The following is a 19,046-nucleotide window of genomic DNA, read 5'->3' as shown; positions in this document are numbered from 1 at the left end:
AGTCGGGCCTGGTGGTGGGTGCCTGTAGTCCCAGCTACTTGAGAGGCTGAGGCAGAAGAATAGAGTGAACCCGGGAGGCGGAGCTTGCAGTGAGCTGAGATCGCGCCACTGCACTCCAGCCTGGGCGACAGAGCGAGACTCCGTCTCAAAAAAAAAAAAAAAAAAAAAAGGAAATACAACATTTCTAGCCAGGTGTATTGGCTCATGCCTGTAATTCCAACACTTTGGGAGGCTGAGGCAGGTGGATTGCCTGAGCCCAGGAGTTTCAGATCAGCCTCAGCAACATAGTGAAACATTTTCCCTAAAACGTAAAAAATGGGCTGGGCATGGTGGCTCACATCTGTAATCCCAGCACCTTGAGAGGCTGATGCGGGTAAATCACCTGAGGTCAGGAATTCGAGACCAGCCTGGCCAACATGGTAAAACACCATCTCTACTGAAAATGCAAAAATTAGCCAGGCATGGTGGCGCCTGCCTGTAATCCCAGCTACTCAGGAAGCTAAGGCAGGAGAAGTGCTTGAACCCAGGAGGCAGAGGTTGCAATGAGCCAAGATCTCGCCACTGCACTCCAGCCTGGGCAACAGAATGAGACTCTATCTCAAATAATAATAATAATAATAATAATAAATAAAAATAAAAGATAAACATTCCCAATATAATCCCAGCGGCACCCTGGCCTTTGTCTAAGCCGGCCTTTGAAGCCTGCACTGTCCAGAGTACAGCGCCAGTCGCTGTGATGAAGTGTGTTGGGCTGGTGAGAAGACCATGATGGTAGCTTGGAGCTACCAGGATGGCGGCCATGGAGCTCAAGAGGAGATGAATTTGGGACACACGCATTCTGGGTGAAGAGTCCGCAGGGTTTGGGGGCGGAAGGGGGTTGTCGAGAGTGGCCAGTAGTGGTGGAAGACTGAAACGGGGCCAGGTTTTGGGAGCGACGGTTTACAGTGTGCAGTGGCTTTGAACGTCCAAATGCAGATGTCTACCCCACGTCAGATCCTGAGTCTCCAGAGAGAGAGCGGGCAGAGCTGGGTGCATGAGATGGTGAACGCTGGTGACAGGTTGAGTTGTGAGGGTGGGCAAGACCGCCTGGGCCAAAGGCATGGAAAAGGAGAGAGGGTCTCAGCCCTGGCCCCAGCAGCCCCACAGATGGCAGAGAAGCTGAGGAGCGGATGAGGGGGACCGGCCAGAGAGCAGGAGCAGCAGGGGAGGGAGGCTGGCTCACAGCCAGGAGAGGGAGCTCTCAGCAGAGTTGCCCGGTAGGCCCTGCCCAGCCTGGAGCACCTGAGGACTGAGCGCGGTAGCCACAAGTCCCTCCTCCACTTGGCTTCCCTCCCTCCCCAGCCAGAAAGAGGGAAATCTCTTCCTGGGCCGGGCAGAAGGGGAGGTGCTGGGGAGGGGCCGGGAGCTGTGCTGGGCGGGGGGTCAGGGAAGTTGCAGCAGAGGTGACCTCGGCACAGCCCAGGTGTGATCATCATCTGACCCTCATTCTTGCACTCCAGTCTGGGTGGGGCTGGGGGTAGGGGTGAGGTGGTGGTTGCTGCTCCCCCATCCCATTGCCTCATCCTCAGCTGTCAGCAAACAAGACTCCAGGAGTCGGGGCTGCTGGCTGGTGGGGGGTGTCTCCCAGAATCCTGGGGGATGGGGGCTAATGTCCCCCACTCACACACACACACACACACACACACACACAGGATTTCCCTGGGATGCTCGGCTGGGCCCAGCAGGTGCCCCCTAAAGAAGTGACGCAGGAGCAGGGAGGAGTGAGGAACAGTCAGGACTGAGTTCGAGCCCCACTCCCTCGCTTATCCAGCGGAGGCCACTGGGTGGTATCGCCTGCTGGGCCCTCCTGGGACTCCAGCCCAAGACTCACACGTGGGGAACGAGCAGCGTTGCCTTCAGCGGCGCCGCTTGGAAGCGGCCCAAATGGCCATCCACGAATGGCACAGCACACAGACAGAAAAAGCCAGGAGGGAGCTCTGTGAGGAGCAATGTAGGTCTTCAAGATGTATTTTTAAGCAAAAAAAGGCAACAGTGATGAGCGGTGAGTATAGTAGCTACCATTTGTGTAAAAAAGGAGAGAGAGGAAATTTATAGATACACATATTTGCTTGTCTCTGCTTGTCTGTGGATGGTGACCCAGGAAGCTGGTGACATTGGCTGCTCCAGGGAGGGAAAGCAGGTGGCTGGGGACAGGGTGGGAGGAAGAACTGTCACTGTATTCCCATTTGTGTCTTTTTGAATTTTAGAACCGTATGAATGTATTACCTGTGGGGAAATGCACATGAAGAGTTTTAAAATTAATGTGTACACATGCATATTTTCCAGAGAATGGTCATAGCATTCATAAGGTTGTCAAAAAGGACTGTGGCCCCGAAAGTCTGAGAACACTTCACCTATGGGCTGCGTGGCTTTGGGAGAATTTCTTAACCTTTCTGAGTCACATCCGTAAAACGGGAAGGGACAACACCCAGTGTACAGGCATGCTGCCAAGGCGAACAGCGTGGGCAGGGGTTTGTAAACTGTAAAGTGCAGAAGCCTTTCTTTCTTTTTTTATTTTTTGAGGCAGGGTCTTGCTTTGTCACCCAGGCTGAAGTGCAGTGGCCACTATCACGGCTCACTGTAGCCTTGACTTCCCAGGTTGAAGCGATCCTCCCGAATAGCTGGGACTTCAGGTGTGTGTCGTCGTGCCTGGCTAATTTTTAAATTTTTTGTAGAGACAGGCCCTCCCTGTTACCCAGGCTGATCTTGAACTCCTGGGCTCAAGTGATCCTCCTGCCTTGGCCTCTCACAGTGTTGGGATTACAGGCGTGAGCCACCGTACCCGGCCTGCAGCCCTTCTTGAAGGGGATGACTTACTCTCCACTCTTCCTCACCTCCTAGTCTCCCCTCAGCCCCCTCTAGGGCTCCTCTGCGCCCCCTTCCCTCTCAGCAGCTCTGATGGAGGCTCTGGACTGGCCCTCGTCTTTCTCGAGTCCTCCAGGCCTGAGGGTCCCTCTCCAGGTCGCCCCTTGCTCTCCTGCCTCTGGCCTCTCCATGCCCCCACACCATGCAGTGCCCAGCTTGGCCAGCCCACCTCCCTTCTCTTCTCCCCAGTCCTCCCTGTGATCTCATCCAGTCCTGTGGCTTAAAATACCACCTGGCCTGCACCTCCGCCCCAGGCAGCTACAAGCTCACTTGGCTCCTGCTCCCTGTGTCTGCTGGACAGTAAAGAGGCATCGCGAACCCGGTACTGCCAAGCCCAAGCCATGCTCCCGTCCTCCCGTCTCCTGTCTTCCCCATCTCAGTCTGTGACTCCTCCCAGGAGGTCGCTCAGGCCTGACATCTGGGCGTCATTCTCCAGCCTTCCCTAAGCCCAACCGCAACAGTGGGATAATAACTAACACGCACTTAGGGTTCACTGAGGGCCAAGCACTCACTGGTCCACACCTGCAAGGTAGGTGCTATTATCATCATCCCACAGCGGACTCGGGAGCTTGCCCAAAGCAGGTGAACCTCGGGGCCCCGGATGCATCCCCTCACCCAGTCATCCATCCCAAAGAGCCACATCACTATTGCAGCCCGCAGCCTCTGCCTGCCGCCTCCTCCCACAGCCTCCACCCACCTCCCGCAGTCCATCTCCACATCACTCCCCGATCAGAGCTCTTGGTCTCCCCAGGGCACTCGGGATGAATGCCTGGCCTCGGGGGAGGTCCTGCCCTCTCTGACCTCACCCCCTCCACTCCCCAACCACTGGAAGAGACCTTCCTTCCCGTCCCTTTAACGCACCAAGTTTATTCATATCGCTGGGCCTTTGCACTGGCTGTTCTTTCTGGTTGAAATTCTCTTCTCCAAGACTCCACCACTTGGGCCTTCCTACCATTCAGATCTTGATTCAAAGGCTGCCTGTCCCAAGAGGCCCCGAGGCCCTCCCTCCCCATCCAGCTCTCAGATCTTCCTGGCAGCCCTCAGCAGCCAAAGCAGTTTCATTTGCAACCTCATTAAGAGCAGGAACCTTGCCTCCCTACTTCACCCCAACTCCCAGAGCCTGGCACAGAGTAACTGCTTCATAAACATCTAACGACTGACAAGATAACCCAGCCCGTCACAATTCCCGGGAAGGTTCTAACTGGGCCATGTGACAGATCGTGACCAAGGAGAAGCTATTTTTGACACAGTAGTCAGGGAGAACTTCCCAGTGGAGGTGGCCTCTGAGCAGTGACCAGGAGACCCTCTGTGTCACTGTACAAGAGCACAGTGGTCATGAGCAGAGGGGAGAGAGGACAGGATGTCAGACGGCTCAAGTCTCTGCCTCACCCTCCACGGAGCATGGGCTTCTCTTCCCAGGTGTCCCTCAGGTGTCAGGGGCTCGGGGGAGGATGTCCTGGCTTCACCCAAGGATGGGTGGCAGGGACATGTGTTCAGGACCTAGTGGGAGAAGGCACGGCAGACAGAGGCCTCAGAAGGACCAGAGACAGCAGGAGGAAGAGTCAGCCCCTGCCCATGACCCAGTGCTGGGCCACAGCCCCAAGGGACTGTCACTAACAGAATGCCTGCCATGGGGGGACCACGGGCTGTGTGCACCTCTTTACTTCTGACCACCTCCCCACTGGCTCCTCAGGCCAGAGAATCTCCAGCTCCAGCCAACCCCCATCCATCCATTCATTCATCACCCTAACCGTCCCCTGAGCTGGCATAGGCTCTGCCTTCCTGCCAGGTGCCAGATGTGTCTCAACACAGCACAGTGCCTTGCCTCGGAGGGCGCTCTGTAAATAATTGAGTGAACATTTATTGAGCACCTACTGTATGCTGAAGGGAAGCAGGTAAGTCACAAACCTGCTTTGCTGAGCTCCATGCACCCATGTGTGCATGCATGCGTGTGTGTGTGGGTGTGTATGTGTGAAAAGGCCTAGAGAGAAGGTCCCAGGAAGATGGGGGCAAGCAGGAGAGCACAAGGACAGAGCAGGGCTGGGCCTGGGCTGAGCGGAAAGCAGGGAATTTGGCCCGGCCTGGGATCTAGGCCCTGGGGAGAAGTGGTGACTCTGGAGGAGCATGGGGCCCTGGACCTGGGTGGTCCACTGAGCAAGGGACAGGCGGCTACTTCTGAGGGCAGGACAGCAGCATCCTGGAAGTCGTGGCACTTACATCTTTAGGAACCAAACATCCAGGGAAATAGGAACCTGTGCGTCAGAGCCTCTATCGGGGCACCTCCTGGATTTCTATATGGGACAGTAGCTTTCAAGCTTTTTGACCAAAATCCGCAGTAAAAGCAAACATCCTGTTTGTTATTTTAACATACTTTATATTTATTTTTTAGATATAGAGTCTTGCTCCAATGCCCAGGCTGGAATGCAGTGATGCGATCACAGCTCAATTGCAACCTTCTGGGCTCTTGCCATCCTCCCGCCTCGGCCTCCCAACGTGCTGGGATTACAGGCGTGAGCCACTGCACCCGGTTATATATTTAGAGCTGAAGTAAGAGCGTCACAAAATAGTATTTACCCTCACTACATGCATAGTATTTTGAAATTTTCTTTTTAATTTCATTTTCAGAAAACAAGTAGTGCAACTCACTAAATCAATTTCCCAGCCCACTAATGGGGCAGGACCTGTGTGCAATTTTTAAAGCACTGGCCTGAGTGGGGGTTAGGAGCTGTGAAACGGGTCCAGCGTGTGTCTTGAAGCTGTGACTGGAGGTGCTTGGACCCCGGGCTTTGTGACGCACAACCATGGGGGCAATTGTTGGATGTAACGGGGGAATACTGGGAAAAGTCTGTTAGATCCCCCAGCTCACAGGACTGCCACTCTGCAGCCCAAATAACAGGGATTCTTTAGGTTCTGGGTCCAATTTATTCCCTTGGTCTTGTATTAGAGCCCCGCCTGCCCCCCTAACAGATGCCATTCAGCAGTTGCTTACACATCTCCCAGGACAGGGCGCTCACCTCCTTCTCAGGCAGCCTACTTGACTGTGAGGAGTAAAGCGGAGCCCCTCCCGTGACTGGCTGGTCACTCTCCTCTGTCCTCTAGCCTGTTGTCTCAGGGACCCAGGACAGCTCTGGCAAGCGATCCTCTCTCTGCCCCACCCAGTTCTCTCTCTCTGCTGCCCAGCCACTGCCCGGTGTCTCTTGGGGGCAGCCTTGGAGCCCAGCCAGAGAGAGGCCCTTTCCAAGGTCAAGTGGGCTCAGGCTCTGCAGCCTTATGGCGGGGCTGGCACTCAGCCAGCCCTGCCCCACCCAAGCAGTTCTGGGGGCCTGGGGGAGGGAGGGCCGGGGAAGGCTTGGCTGTTCAGAGAAGTGGTACCCCACGGCAGTGGCTGGTGATAGGGGTCTGGAAATCAGGCCCAGCAGTGCCCTTGAGTGGTTGGGCCACATAGTAGTTCATATCAGCGAGCTATGATACATTCATTCACTCACAGGCTCACAGGATCTTCCCAGTCACCCTCAGAAACAGACACAAAGGGCCAGGCGCGGTGGCTCATACCTGCAATCCCAGTGCTTTGGGAGGCCGAGGTGGATGGATCACATGAGGTCAGGAGTTCAAGACCAGCCTGGCCAACATGGTAAAACCCTGTCTCTACTAAAAATGCAAAAATTAGCCCGGCATGGTGGTGCGCACTTGAAGTCCCAGCTACTCGGGAGGCTGAGGCAAGATAATCACTTGAACCAGGAGGCAGAGGTTGCAGTGAGCTGAGATCGCGGCACTGCACTCCAGCTTGGGCAACAGAGCGAGACCCCATCTCAAAAAAAAAAAAAGAAAGAAAGAAAGAAAGAAACAGAGGCAAAAGCCCACCCTTAAGGGGCAGGGGATGAAGGCTCAGAGGTGAAAAAGCTGCCCCAGATTCCACAGCTGCTCAGGGGTGGAGCTGGACAGGAACCCAGATCTTCTGCGTCCCAGTCATGGGCCTTACCTGGGACAACTGAGGCTGGAGGAGCCTTGGGGTAGGGGAGGGGGAGGCGGGCCACTCCTCCTGTCTTGCTGAGAGCAGGCTGGGTCTCTCTGCCCCAGAGGCAGGGCGAAGGACAGAGGGAGGCAGGGATCAATTAGCAGAGCCTTCCAGACAGGAGTGGGCTTCCCCGGAGATGGGGAGCTCCCCGTGAGGAACAGTGAGGAGGGACTTGAGGCCCATTTGTCAGGGTAACTGCAGAAGGGTATCCATGGGCACGAGGTTTGAAGGATGCCCAAAGCCCCTCTGCCTGCTCCATTTCACCCCAGCCAGGGCCCCTCCAGCCTGTGCCCACCACCTCCCCTGCATGGCCTCAAGGAGCCCCTAATTGCGGACCCCATCCCATCTGTCTCCCAGGCTGAGTGGTACCTTCACACTCACAGGGCAGAGGGTCCTGGGCTTCTCAGGCCTATGTGGAGAGGGGAGGCTCCTGGGGGAGTCTAGGGTGCGGGCTGGAAGAGGAGCTGCAGCGGGGTGGGGAAAGCTTCACTGAGGTGTCCCAGGGGCTAACTCTGCCACCAGCTTGAAGATGGGCACACCTTTCACCTAGGCCTGAATCTCCCCATCAGTAAAATGGGGTCAGCTCCCCACAGCACATGCACCCGACCCCATGGCCCAGCTAAAGAACCCTCCCGGCCGGGTGCAGTGGCTCACCCCTGTAATCCCAGCACTTTGGGAGGCCGAGGCAGGCAGATCACAAGGTCAGGAGTTCAAGACCAGCCTGACCAACATGGTGAAACCTCGTCTCTACTAAAAATACAAAAATTAGCCGGGCGTGGTGGCAGACACCTGTAGTCCCAGCTACTCAGGAGGCTGAGGTGGAAGAATCACTTGAATCTGGGAGGCGGAGGTTGCAGTGAGCCGAGATTACACCACTGCACTCCAGCCTGAGACACAGTGAGACTCCATCACAAACAAACACACAAACAAACAGAAAACAAAAAACAAAATCCTCCCATCCCTGCAGCCTAGGTCGCTGGTGCATGAGCTTCTCCCAGGACAGGCAAAACAGGAAAAAGCTGAACACGCCCCACTATCCCCATGGGTGGCTCCCGATACACAGAGGGGCAAAGAGAGGCCCCCAGATGAACAGTGGCCTAGCTGAGGTCATGCGGAGCCAGTGAGGGGCTGAGCTGGGATTCGATCCCAGGCCCCTGACTCAGGCCACCCTTCCTACTGCTGTGACCAGGGACTGCTGCCCTTCCCCTTGCTCCCATCTGGGGATTTTCTTGGGAGAGGGCGCTTAAAGAGGCCCGGACCCTGCTCCCCTCCCCCAAACCCCATAGCTCTGGGGAGTGTCAGAGAGAGGAGGGGCCGGCAGCCCTGGGGGCCATCAGGACACAGAAGAGTCAGGAGCAGCTCCGGGTTGACAGGCTCTGCCACCATTGCTGTGTGACCCTGGGCAAACCCTGGTGGTCTCTGGACTCGGTTTCTCCATCTCCCAGGAGAGGTAATGGAGATAAGGCCAATGCAGGGGCAGACAGGAACTGCTGGGTGGAGCTTGGTGGGGGCTTCTCCTCCATCCCAGTCCCAGGGAGCTCCTCCGCCCAACTGCACCTCCCATGCCCCATCTCCCCTCTGCCCTGCTGGGGGCTTCCCACTGGGGGCCTCCCACTGGGCTGGCACAGGCCTAGACCAAAGCTCCCAGCTGACAGGTCACCATGACAACGCTGCCTTCTCCCTTCACAGCTCCTGCTGGGGTCGGGAACACCAAGGACCCCCTTCCCTGGTAGCCCCTAAAGACCTCTTGACCTGCCAGTGTCTCTCTGGGGCACCTCACCCTCCCCTGCCTGCCGAGGAAAGACGTCCCAGCTGTTGGCAGCAGGGCTGGTCAGGGACCGGCCAGCAGCCACAGGGAGGAGTGGGTGAGCTGTTGCAGGGAGGGAAAGGGGAGGCTCAGGCTGGCAGACATGTACCCACCTCCCTTCAGGTGGCCAATGAGGGTCCTGGAGGGGCTGGCTCTGGGTGCACAGTAGGACAAAGCATACGTGGCTGTTTCTACCCAGGGGCCTGGAACCAATCCTTGCTTCTCTCTGAGCCTCAGTATTCTCCTCTGAGAAGTGGGGGTGATGGTTCTCCCAGGGTGGTGGAGAATTAAGTGAAATCATGAATATGAAGCCCAGTGCAGAGCCTGGCACTCAGCCTCCCTCCTGCAGCAATACCCTGAGAACACTGCTCTCACCCCAGCCACCAAGCACCGGCACCAGCCATCTGAGCAGCCCTCATGCCTGCGCATGCGCGTGTGCCTGTGTCTGTGTCTATGCCTGAGCATGCACGCGCAGGCTGAGAGGGGGCTGTGAGCAGGTGGGGCAAAGGGTGCAGAGGGAGGGGCAGGGGCTACAGCCCAGCACTCCTCCCCACCAGTTTCCCAGCTTGTGTGGTCTTAGAATCAGGCAAAGCCCATCCATTCAAATCCAGCCTGTTTCCAGCCAGCCACTTCCCCTTGCTGAGCCTCAGTTTCCCCTTCTGTAAATGAGAACCATCTATGTCCACAGTCTTCCAGGTTCACGACAGGGACCCCGTGTTGGGCCGTGGGGCCAGGACTGGTCAAGACCTTTGGGAGTGGGTGGCCAAGACCAGAGCAAGCCGGAGCGTGAGCCCACCCCTGCTCCCCATGCTGCACCCCACCCACCACCCCGTGAGCGCCTGTGTGCGCGCCTGCAGGAGCGCGCGTGTGTGACTCAAGGTCTATTCATAGCCGAGCTCCACCAGCTGCAGCGTCACAAGCAGAGGGGCCTCAGCCCATATTATTATTTCAATTACCATCTGAATTAAAAGTTTGAGCAGCGATCAGCCCACGTAGCAAGGGGAAGAGGGAACAGGAGAAAAATAAAGATGAAAAGGAGAAGGGCTGTGCCTGGCGATCCCCCACACCCCAAGGAGGGCTGAGTCCGCAGAGGAGGCTTAAAGGTTACGCCAATCCCCAGGATTCCCGCCTGCCCTTGCCCAGGACCCAGAGTCCTCCCATCATTGGGAGAAGCGCTTTTCAGCAGCAGCCCAAGCACAGCTACTCTGTGGAAATAGATTGTTCAGCCCAGGTTCACGTGGATGGGGGACATTACTCGGAGAGGGTGAAGGACTGACCTAAGGTCACACAGAGAGCCGCCCAAGGAAGCTGTCTCCAAGACCCTCTCCTGCCAGCCAGGTCCCACTGACCTCACTAGGCTCTGTAACACATGTGCCATTTCCCTTTTGCTCCCCTCTCCCTGCGCCCTGAGCCGATAACTTTCCTCCTGCAGCCCTAGCCTGCAGCCAGCCCTCTGCATCCCCGACCTCACACCTCATGCCACCACCATCAGCCCAAAGGCTCCTCCTCACTCACTGGCATAGGGGACAGAGCCCTGGGCCAGGAGACAGGCAGTCTGGCCCTAATCTAACTCTCTGGGCACCTTCAGGCAGGTCATTCCTTGTCTCTGAGCCTCAGTCTTCCCATCTATGAAATGAGTTCTCCCCTACGATGCATGGTGGTATCTGTCTTCAGAATGGAGCCCCCAGAGGAGCCAGAGGATCCCTGAGGGGGTGTCACGCTGATGGGGGCGACTAGACCATCTCCTGCCAAGCCCCAGCCCAGGGGAGGAGTGCTTTCCACTCTTTCCCCAGGGAAGCCCCAGAGACAGCCCCCGAGAATTAGACTAGTCTGAACTCACACCCAGGCTCCTCTGCTTTCTTGCTGTGTGACCTTGGACAAATCACATAGATTCTCTGAGCCGTGGCTCTCCCATCTGTAACATGGGGACATCAAATCAACATTGCCATGGAGAATTAAATGGGAATTTGCAAAAGCTCCTAGCCCAGTGCCTGGCGAGCAAATGTGTTTCCTCACTGGGAAGCAGGGAAGTGATGAGCACTGCTTCCCAGCTCCTCTTTGGGAAATACCAAAGTCTCCTAGGATTTTGGAAGTGGGGATGTTATTCGGCCTCACCTGTAAGGCGAGAATCACCTGGCAGGTGCTCACCTGGCTCTGCTTGAATACCTCTGGGATTGAGGAGCTCACTACCTGACAAAACATCCACAGCTGCTTCCCATCTTTCTCCACCTCCAGCTCTGGGAATTTTCTAGAATGGAGCATAAGCTTCCAGCTTAACCCCAAATCCAACCTGTCCTTGCCTGGGACTGCCTGAAACTGGCTTTAAAATGAGACTGAAAGGAGTTCTTCAAAGAGACCAATAGAGGGAGGGGATTAGTGCCCAAGGACAGTGGGGGTGAGGGGATCTGGAGAGAAGGGAGGGAGAAAGGAGGCGGCTGAAGTCAGAGCTGGGCCCTCAAAGCTCCCGGGTCCTGTCTGGGCTTGCCACAGTGTTACACAGGGACATCTGTCTGTCTGCTTCCAGGTGAGGCTGGGAGCCAGGAGCCCTGGATTCAGGCCCTGGCCCTGCTTCCTCCACCCCCAAACCATCACTGTGACCCTGGTGGGTCTACTTCCCCCTCAGGCCTCAGTTTCCACTTTTGTAAAACGATGGCCCTAGCTCTGCTTCCTCTACCCCCAAACCATCACTGTGACCCTGGCGGGTCCACTTTCCCCTCAGGCCTCAGTTTCCATTTTAGTAAAACGAAAGCATCAGACCAGTGATTTAAGCTCCAAACCTTCTGTCTGAATCCAGGCACCCTCCTACTCTACCCTATCCACCCCCCGCCCAGCATGCTGGATCCACGGGCCCCTGAGTGTCTGTTTCAGGGTCAGAGGCCCTATCTCTATCCCTGTCTCCTGTTTTCATAGCTGTTGCCTTTGAGGATTCTGTCATCCCCATTTTACAGGTGGGGAGATGGAGGCATGAGGCGGTGAAGCCAATTGCTCAAGGTCACAGAGGGTGATTTGAAATCCAGGGCTCCCTACTCTGGGCCCAGGAGAGCCGCAGAACTTAAGGGCAACTTCCTTCAGGAGAATCACCAAGATATTAAGTGACCGGCTGTTCTCTATACTTATGTGGACTCTGCATGGGGCAAGGGGCTGCCCAAGGTCACACAGCAAGGCACTGACAGACCAGGGTCCTCAACCAAGCACCCCTGCCCCCAGGCTCCATCCAGACAGGGGGCTGGCAACATGACCTGACTTTCTGCCCTGGTCCTGGGATCTCCCCAAGACTGGAGCCCACATCCTGCCTCTAGCCCCTGCTTGGCTGCCCCCAGAAGCCCCCCAGCATCTAGGACTGACGTGGAAAGAGGGAGCAGGAAGACAGGAAAGAAAGTTGAGGGCTGGCCACTTGCCCCTGGCCCTCTGGCCCTCCCCTCCTGCTCTCCTCGTGCAGGGGGAGCGGCGGTGGTGGTGATGTAATGCACTCGGCTTTCGTCCCGGTGCCAATCTCAGAAGAGAGACGACAGATTGCGTGAGCCAAATTTGGCATCCTAGGGGGAGAGGCATGAAAAGTGGAGATGTGGAGGAGCAGAGAGGAGCCTGGGGTGGTGCAGGAGGAGCCCCCTGCCCTACAGCCCCGAAGTGCCTCCCCTCCCTCCTCTCAGGGCCCCCATCTCTTCCCCAGCTCGCCTGGCCTTGGGCCTCCCCTCCTCACTCTGAGGGGCCAGCCTGGCTGCTCCCCGGACCCCTTGAGCCCGGCGCTGCCAGGCCTACCCGCCACCCCCACCCCACACTGCTCCAGCTCTGTTTCCCACCGCCGCTAGTTTCCTGGTTACCATGTTGCTGGTTGTCATGTCGCTTACATGTCCTCGTGACTCAGTGGTCCCCGCAGAGGGGCCCCCTCCTCCTCACACCCCCCTTAGCACTCGCCCCCGCCTCCCCCAGATCCACATTAAGAAGCAGCCCGCCCTGCAAGCCTACACTGTTCCTCCTCCCTTTCCTTCTTATCCTAAGCTAAGACATCTTCTCACAGCATCTCCCAGAGCTACTTCATTCTCTCTTTCGCAAATGTCTACGAACCTACTATGCTCCAGGCTGGCGCACGCGGCTTTCACAGACCTGACACAATCTGGAAAGTGCTCAACACCCTGATGAAGTCAGTATCATCATCCCTATTCTCCAGTTGAAGAAACTGAGGCTCAGAGAGGTCAAGCCACCCACCCAAGGTCACCCAGCAGAAACTCAACCAGCTCTGCCTGGTCACAGTCACTCCAGAGGATTTTCTGAGAGAAGAGCTGTCTTTTCAAGGATAACCCAAAGGCCATGAGGAATAGTACCCCAGATTCCCACTCTAATCCTGGACACTCCTCCTTGGTCAGCTCTCTATTTCCACCATATTCCCACTGCCCCACGTCCACCTCCACCCACTAGCTGTTCATCTGTCTTTTAAGGTAAAGTGAGTCTTTACTCCCATCTCCCCAGCGCTTTCCCCAGCCTGTGAACAGCCCTCTGCTCACGGAGCCCAGGGCCCGCCTTGGAGGTCACTGGGGCAGGGAGTGATGTCCCCATGCCACAGACATGGAAGTTGACAGTTGGGAGGAAAGTGACCAGCCCAGAGGGCTACTCTCCCAGCCAGCTGAGCCAATTTCTGGGAGCCTGAATGGAGGACATATGAGACCCACTGCCCAGTGTGGAAAACCCCAGAGAGTCCCTCCTCCCAATGAGAATGGAGTGGAATGTTCTAGGCTCAGCCCTTCCAACTCCAGCTGGGATATGGGTCAGCTCAGTGGCCAACAGTCTCTGTTCCCACCATGCTGCACCCATCTCTTACCCCAGCTGCCCTGTTCCACCTTTTGCTCCCCTCATCACAGGCCAAGCCAGAGCCACAGCGAGGCTCTTTGGCCCCTAAAGTCCAGCTAACTGCCCCCAAAAGGCCTGAAGCCATGGAGGTCATGGGACTCGATGTGGGGGAGAACACACACACACACAGCTCCAGCCCTTCTCTGGGCCTCCCTCCCTGAGTTCCCCACTTCCCCCAAACCTGCTGCTGAACATTCTACTGCTCTTGAGGCCCTGCTCTGTCAGCTGGCAAGGCTGCCCTGCCGAGCCCTCCGCTCCACCCCACCCAGTTTGCCACCTCTCAACTCCCTGCATCCTCTCCATCCTGAAGCGGGGACACTGGGGGCAGAAGTGTGGGTAGGGGGCAGGGAGGCTGACACTGGTGGGGGTATATTTGGCAGGTTGCAGGGGAAGTTCTCCCTGCGGGAGACTCATTGAGACCTCTCTTGCCTTGGGGTGCTCCCTACACTAGGAGGAAAAAGCAGCCTCTGCCTCCCTCCCTAGCCGCAGTTTCTATCACTATGAATGTGCAGTGCCTCCTCTACCGATCCCTGCCCCTGCGCCCTGGGGTCGTGTGGTGCAAAGCAGGCGCTCAACACATGAGAAGTGGGATTTCGTTTTTCAGATCACAGGGCCATTTGCAACGAGGCTGCAGCTGGGGAGGCGGAAAGGCGCCATCCCCCACCTTGCCACAAGTCACCTGCCTTGAAGCTCCCCGGCATGACAACTGAGGTGGGTGGAGGCAGGGAAAGGTCATGGCCGGGGCAGGAGGTCAAGACCCCTTCCACCCACCTCTTTCCCCCTTTCCAGTACACAACCCAGACCGCGACGCTCCCAGACGGACAGAGCCCGCCCGCTCCCGGGGAGTCACGGGACCGCGCGCGCGGCGCCGGGCAGCCAGGACCCAGCTCGGGATCAGGTGCGGAGCTGGCGGGGCCGGAGCGGCGGGCCCGGGACACACAGACACGCACGCGGCGGGACAGACTGACGGACAGCGCCCGGGGTGGGCGAGCGCGGCTTACCGCTGGGCGGAGGGTCCGACGAGAGTCCGGGAGGCGGCGAGCGGGCGCTACATCCCACGGCGGGATCCGGCGGGCGGCGTCCCGGGCGCGGAGAGGGGAGTCCCGGTGCCTCCTGCCTCCGAACTCGGCCGGCCGGCCCGCGCCCCCCTCCCCGGCTGCCGCTCGGTCTGCGCGTGGGTCTTGGGGTCTCCGCGCGTCCCGGCCGTCCCGCGCCGCTCCCCGCGGGCCGCCCAACTTTCAGCGCTGCCCCGCGCCGCGCCCTAGGCGCCGCCTCGGCGTCAGCATCGTCGGGCCCGGCCCAGAGCGCGGGGGTCCGGGGGCCCGGGGCGCCCCACCGCCCGCGCCCCCCACCCCTGCAGCAGGCGCACTCCCCGCCGCCGACCCCCGCTGCGCGCCGCTCCCTCGCTGTTACCCGCTCCTGGTCGCGCGCTCTGCCCCCGGCCCTGCGCTCCGCTCCCGGCCCCGCTGCGCTCGGCCCCGGCCCCGCGACCCCTCGGCCTCCCGGCCTGGGGTCGCCCTCCCCGCCCCCGCCGGCCGGGCTCTGCCGCCACCTCCCCGACCGCTCTTGCGTCTCTCTCCCGCCGCCGGGATCTCCGCCGCCCTCGCGTCCCCGTCCCTCTCTCGGCCTCCCTGCCTCCTGAGGCCCCGCTCGCCCTCTGCCCGCGGGGTCTCCGTCTCCGTCGCGGTCGCCCGCTGGCCTCCTCCCGCCTCCCTCTGCCCGCGCTGCCGCTCTCCCCTGCGCGTCTCTGTCCGTCTCCCTCGCGGCCTCTGTCCTTCTCTGTCTCTCCCCCTCCCACTCTCCGTGCGGCCCCCTCTGTCTCGGACCCCGGCCCCCGCCTCGGCCGCGTCCCCGGCTCGCCCGGGAGCCCGAGCTCCCGCCGCCCGCGGCGCGCCGAGAACTCCCAACTCGCGGCACGCCGCCCCGCTTTGCGAGACTTTCGCCCCTCCTCACACGTGACCCGCGCCCCACTGCGGAGGCCGCGCGTCCCCCAGCCCGGGAGCCCCGGCGGCCCGCGGGGACTCGCCCTGCCCGCCCCTCGGCCTAACCCGGCCTCAAGCCCCTTCCTGCGGGGCCCGCGGCGCTGAGCAGGGGCTGGGGCTGGGGGCTGCTGGCCCCGCTCCTGCCCTGGATCCTGCCCGGGTTTTCCTCCTCACCCCAGGAGCGCTCCTCCCAGAACCCGTTCCTGGATCCGCTCCCGGGTTTTTTGGCCCCCCCCAGGGGGCAGGTGGAGAGGGTTCCTCTGAGCCGGGAAGGGGATGGGTGGGAGCTGGTCCATCTGGGGTCCCACAGAGTCCGGCCCCTCTCCTTGGCAGTCCTCATACTCTCCCGAAGTACCCCACGCCGGGAGTCCGAGGTGGCCCTATTGGAGGGACCCTCACGATCACTCAGTCACCATTGCCCCATTTTACAGACGGCGAGACTGGGTACCAGAGAGGGTCAGAAACTCGGCCAAGGTCACCCAGAGATGACAGAACAAGGCCAAATCCTAGTCTCTTGTTCTCGGTCGTTCTCCATTACCCCAAGCTGTCAGGCCTGGGCCCCAGAGTCTGGGGTGTCGGAACCCCCAGCAGCACCTGTCAAACCAGCTACTTCCTGACCATCCTGCCACGTCACTCTAGCCCTCCGAGGAGACAGGAGGGAAAGTGCTCCTCCTTCCAGGGTGGTAGGACGAGAGAACACCTGCAGTTAGACAACCAGCAGAACTTTCCTGGGAGTCTGGCCATCACCAACTAGCCCCAGTGCAGAGAGGGAGAGACCGAGGCCCCAAAGCCAAGTGGAGAACTGATGAAATCTGAAATCCTCTCTGGCTCTCCTGAGCCGTGAGGATGTCAGCATAAGAACAGCAACACACAAACCACCACAACTGTTTCCCTTCCTCGTGGGCTCTCCCTACCCAAAAGGATCCAGTCCCAACTCCTCAGTGTGGTGTAGTCAGGCCCCACCTTATCTGGCATCCCACATCCCATAAATCCACAGGTACACCCTGATTCCACAGATTCCAGAACATGCCACGGGCCTCCACACCTCTCTGCCTGCACACACTGTTCCTCCTGCCTAAAATGCGCTTCCACTTTCTTTGCCCAGAGAATTCCTGCTGTTCCCCAAGTCCAGCCTCAGTGCCACTTCCTTGAGAAGGCCTCCTGATGACCCCAGCAGAAGGCCTTTATCACCCACTCATTCATTCAGCCAGCACTAGGCACCCACCACATACCAGTCCCTGGGCTGGGCACAAGTATGGTTCTTGCTTAGTGGGATGAGGAGTCAGGCTAACCTAGGCTCAAAAGCACCTAGGAGCTACTTGACCTTGAACAAGTTTTTATTTAATCTGTTTGTAAATTGAGGACCCTAATGTCCTCCATTCCCCAGGGGTAGATTAAGTGAGGTGGATGCACAGATCATGGTAGACGCTCAATAAATGTGGCCATCGTTTCTCACGGCTCTCTCCGACTGTGCAGACCTCCAGAATGCACGTCCTGTTCCACGCCTCTCCCTGGTTACCCTGCTGTGTCTTCACAGGCAGACAGCCAGGACTGATGTTCCATCACATGAATGCTCAGTGCGTGGATGCAGGGGAGACTCAAGCAGCCTGAGTGCCCTGTCGGCAACAGATGTGTGCCTGGTCTTTTTCAGCCTTTTCCATGGATCGAAAGTGGGAGGATGCGGGGAGACAAATGACCTGCCTGGCCACAGGCCTAACCTGGTAGCCGTCCTGGGAGTGTGGGGTGCAGGGAGAGGAGGAAGGGGCAGGTAGGAGGGGAAAATGGAGACGGATGATCCAAAGCATCTACTGTCACAGAATCAGTCTCCTGATGCCAAGTCCCTGGGCACAAACGAAGATGGCATGGGGGTTCTGGGGCAAGGAGGGTCACCTTGCCGGGCCTGGGCCGCACCCTGGGGCAGCTGCTCATCCTGCAAGGAAACTGGACTGGGAGGAGGTAGGGAGAGGCAAGCAGAGGAGCTCCAGGCAGGGAGAGGTTCGGAAGCCCCAGGAAAGAGCCATTTCCTCTCCAGACCTGTGTGACCCTGGGCAGCTCAACTCTCCTCTCTGGGCCTTTGTTTCCTCATATGTAAAGTGAGAAATCTAATACCCACTTTGAACATCTGTGTGTGTGTGTGTGTGTGTTTGTTTGTTTTTGTTTTTAGATAGGGTCTGGCTCTGTGGCCCAGGCTGGAGGGCAGTGGCACCATCTCGGCTCACTGCAACTTCCACCTCCCAGGCTTAAGCCATCCTACCACCTCAGCCTCCTGAGTAGCTAGGACCACAGGCGTGTGCCACCATGCCAGGTTGTATTTTTTGTAGAGATGGGGTTTTGTCATGTTGTCCAGGATGGTCTCAAACTCTTGAGCTCAAGCGATCCACCTGCCTTGGCCTCCCAACGTGCTAGGACTACAGGCGTGAGCCACCGCATGTGGTCGAGCAGCTGTTTTGAGGATAATCAAGGACTAAAGGAAGACTTCACATTGTTCACCTTATGTATGAGTAGCTTCTAGCCCTGTGTGAGGTGGGAGGTGGAGATGGAAATGGGCATGCTGAGGCCTGGGGGCAGTGTGAGGGAGTTGAGGAAAGGCTTTGGTGTCAGAACCTGTGTGACCCTGGGCAAGATGCATGTCCTCTCTGGACCTCAGAGGCCTCGTCTGTAATGGGACAGTGTGGACTAGGTCTCCCAAGGGCAAGTGGCTTTGTCATGATTCAGCACAGATGTGCCCCCTGGATGGAATGAGGACAACCCGCTTCCCCTGCGCTTGTACCCCTAGCTCAGCACTATCCAGACCTTTGCAGGGATTGTCTCCTTTAATTCTTGCAAGATCTCTCCAGGCACCTGTTACCAATGGGGAAACTGAGGCACAGACAGTACTGCCATGAGTGGCATGGCTGGGGTGACCAGGAACAATGGTCTGGAGGAAGGAGGTTCGCTCTGAAGTTTGGAGGAGAATGCTGGTAAAACCTCTGTCCATCCATACACTTTGGCAAAACGTCCTGGCCGTCTCCATTCTCCATTCTCTCCTTTGATCCTCACAAGATCTCTGTGGGGTACAGGCTATGCCTGTCTTTATGTCACAGATGAGGACTCTGAACTGACACACAGAGAGGGGAAGTGGCTTGTCTGGGGTCAGTCAGGCAGTAAGCAACTGTCTGGGCCAGGATTTGAACCAGGCTCAACTTCCACTTTCTGGGGAAAGGTCATTCCAGGCTAGCAGAGCACTCACTAACCGATTTACTCTGGGGGCCTGCTCACACCTCCTGGGTCCTACAGGGGCCCTGAGAGCCTGTGTAGGGGGCTGAGAGGAGTGGAAGGGAGGGCAACTTGGGCCAGGCAGGTGGACAGCTGGGGAGGAGAGGGAAAAGGCTACTTCAAAATGCTAGAGTCACAGAGTCCAGAGGTTTTTGGCCTAGAGTGTCTTAAAGTTCAGCCAGGGCCGGGCGCGGTGGCTCATGCCTGTAATCCCAGCACTTTGGGAGGCTGAGGCAGG

General features: G+C 58.2%; 1 protein-coding gene across 2 annotated transcripts in view; it reads right to left on the bottom strand.

Moving 5' to 3' along the window:
• The window catches only part of KCNJ4 (potassium inwardly rectifying channel subfamily J member 4), a 28,475-nt gene extending 13,569 nt beyond the window's left edge, over nucleotides 1-14,906 (bottom strand). The window contains exon 1 of one of the 2 annotated variants that reach the window (XM_010389235.2): nucleotides 14,573-14,906. The gene's annotated coding sequence lies outside the window, so the exon portion shown is untranslated. Of the gene's footprint in view, nucleotides 1-3,765; nucleotides 3,824-14,572 lie in introns of those variants that run through there. The other variant, XM_010389236.1, reaches the window with a different exon arrangement.
• Nucleotides 14,907-19,046: the final 4,140 nt, after the last annotated feature.

This window comes from Rhinopithecus roxellana, chromosome 13, assembly GCF_007565055.1.
Source record: "Rhinopithecus roxellana isolate Shanxi Qingling chromosome 13, ASM756505v1, whole genome shotgun sequence".
NCBI lineage: Eukaryota > Metazoa > Chordata > Mammalia > Primates > Cercopithecidae > Rhinopithecus > Rhinopithecus roxellana.
This window is presented reverse-complemented; position numbering and strand designations above follow the sequence as displayed.